This window comes from Tiliqua scincoides, chromosome 4, assembly GCF_035046505.1.
Source record: "Tiliqua scincoides isolate rTilSci1 chromosome 4, rTilSci1.hap2, whole genome shotgun sequence".
Classification (NCBI taxonomy): domain Eukaryota; kingdom Metazoa; phylum Chordata; class Lepidosauria; order Squamata; family Scincidae; genus Tiliqua; species Tiliqua scincoides.
Genome location: NC_089824.1, coordinates 51,590,186 through 51,592,743, shown reverse-complemented (window position 1 = coordinate 51,592,743; position 2,558 = coordinate 51,590,186). Strand labels below are relative to the sequence as shown.

At 43.8% G+C, this 2,558-nt stretch overlaps 1 pseudogene; it reads right to left on the bottom strand.

Annotated features, from left to right (window-relative positions):
* Positions 1 to 2,143: 2,143 nt before the first annotated feature.
* On the bottom strand, positions 2,144 to 2,264 carry LOC136649796 (5S ribosomal RNA; annotated as a pseudogene).
* Between the last annotated feature and the right edge of the window lie 294 nt (positions 2,265 to 2,558).

Genomic DNA, 2,558 nt, shown 5'->3' with positions numbered 1-2,558 from the left:
TTTTCAGCGGGGTGCCAACTTTTGTCTTTTGAGTCAATAATGTTAGGGCTGTTCCATCAGATGTGCAATATTGCAGGGTGACACCTTGCAGCAGGTGTTCTCTGCTTCCATATGGTGCATCAAACTTTTATTTGCACTATCATAGCTGAAGCATATTGAATTTGTTCAGTGCACCCAAGGTGTCAGGAGAGATGGACAATTTTCTGTTAAGAATGTGCATTCATCTTGTCATGGCAAGTGTTCATTTGACACTGAATGGGAACATTTTTCCAGTGACAAGTAATAGGACAGGCTGGAGCTTTTCTGAGACTTCCTCAGTTCCCAAAAATGCTTGCTGGTTCAGATGGGCAAATGGGGTTTATCTTGTGATGCGTGATTCAGAAATAACTCCAGCACTGATAAACATTTCATAGGGAAAATGAAGAGAGATATTGTTTGTATACCCGTTTACTTAACATTTTCTATATTTTAAACTAGGCAAGAAAATTGTAGACCAAATGTTTTCAAGCACAAAATGATCTCCTCTTTCGACACATCTATTTATAATTTTTTTTTCCTCACCCCCAGGAAGGAGAGTGTGTGTGTAGGTGGGGATAATGTGGTTTCAGCTTGTCTCATCTGTCTTGAAAGACTTGAAGATGTAATCTTGTGCCCACTTATGCATGGCTAAATCTCAGGGAAATACTGAGACTTATCCCTATGTAAGTGGTGGTTAGATTTCACTCTCAGATGCAGCACCCCTGTCCTTATCACAGATATTTGGAAATGACCAGAACAGCAATTTTCAACCACTGTACTGTGGCACTTTGGTGTGCCACAAATGGTCCACAGGTGTGCCATGGGAGTTTAGGGGAGGGATGTTTATTAGTAGGGCCATTTGGGGGATATGAGTCCCCACTAGCAGTATGGTGTCTTGTAAATTGTAAAAAAAAAAAACAAAAACTAGTGAGCCTTGACAATTTTAGCACCTTTACAGTGTGCCATGAGATGAAAAAGGTTAAAAACAGCTGGACCAGAAGGGCCATCACGCTGAATAAAAACAAACCACCAAAAACCCCATGCTGATAATGATAGCCTGAGAACTAGCCTCCAAAGGCAGTTTAAATATTCAAGTGCTCCTTTAACATTTGGGGCATAGATACACATGAAGAACATACATTAGTGTGAGCAGAACTGCTTGGTTCAATCCGCAATACTGTTAGCAGAGGCAGATTTCATCCTGGAGGAGATTCCACAATCCATTTAGGGACCCACAGAGAAAGATAAGCCCAGTTGAATCTAGGAATTTTAGCCTCACTTTGCTTGTTTTTCTAATGGCTCAGGCATATGCAACTGCCATGCTGAAAGCACAGGACCATGGGCACAATGTCCACCAAATCCAACAGCAGAGAGGCTGGTCAAGAGTGGTAAGAGAGTGAGACTTGCCTTAGCACCTCATCTGCACATAGACCACTAGGGGACTCCCCGGAGCTAGGCCAGCTGTGTGGCTGGCATAGAGATTCAGAGTCGCTGGGGGCATTTCCAGCCTAGGAAGGGGGTTCAGCATCCACTAACTCTGCCTCCTGCCACTTCCTCCTGTCCCACTTTCCTCCCTTTTCTCTGCAGGCAGAATTGCGCCAGCTGCCAGACAGCACCCTGTTGGGGATGGTGTGCAGTTTTCTAGCTGCTTTCATGGGCATCTGTGTAGCAGCTGGAAGCAGAGGAGCTTCCACTATGGCAAGGCTGTCTTTGCACTGGTGCATGTGGTTCATATGGCAGCATTTCCCAGGCACAGGATCGGGCCATAAGAAACAGGCAGAATGCAATTGGGTTGTAGGTTCAAATTGCAAATAATCCCATGTCCACTAGAACCTGAGTTTCAAGAACTCTATTTGAGGCACAGTATCCCTCCATTCCTGAACATAATGGATGTCTCAGACTACCCACATTGATACCTGTAGCAATCTGGAAATTACTCCCCAAAATACAGTGGCTGTACCATTTTAATGTTAACGAGTAACTGGTCCTCCTCACCCCAGCAGTATTTTTTCTAGTGGCTGTCTGCTGGTGTTCTTTTGCAACTTTTTATATTGTGAGCCCTTTTGGGACAGGGAGCCATTGGTTGGTTGGTTGGCAACCTTCAGTCTCGAAAGACTATGGTATAAGCCTACAGCACCCAGTATTCCCAGGCGGTCTCCCAGCCAAGTACTAACCAGGCCTGACCCTGCTTAGCTTCCAAGATCAGACGAGATTGGGCATCTGCAGGGTAACAGGGAGCCATTAGATATTTGATTTTCTCTGTAAACCGCTTTGTGAACTTTCATTGAAAAGCACTATATAAATACTGTAAATTAATTCTAACTCTCTACAGTTAACCGATCGCACTCACCCAGTTTGACACTGAAACTGCAAAATGAACAATTTGTGTGGTCATTTTAGAAAGGTGTTCTTCTAACTGTTCAACTTGTCGAATGATATAGCTTGACCATACTCTGAATTCACTTTCCTTATTATATGATGGAAAAGTGTGGATGTGTACCTTTCCCTCAGGGAAGGAAATGTCCCACTGCCCTCTAATC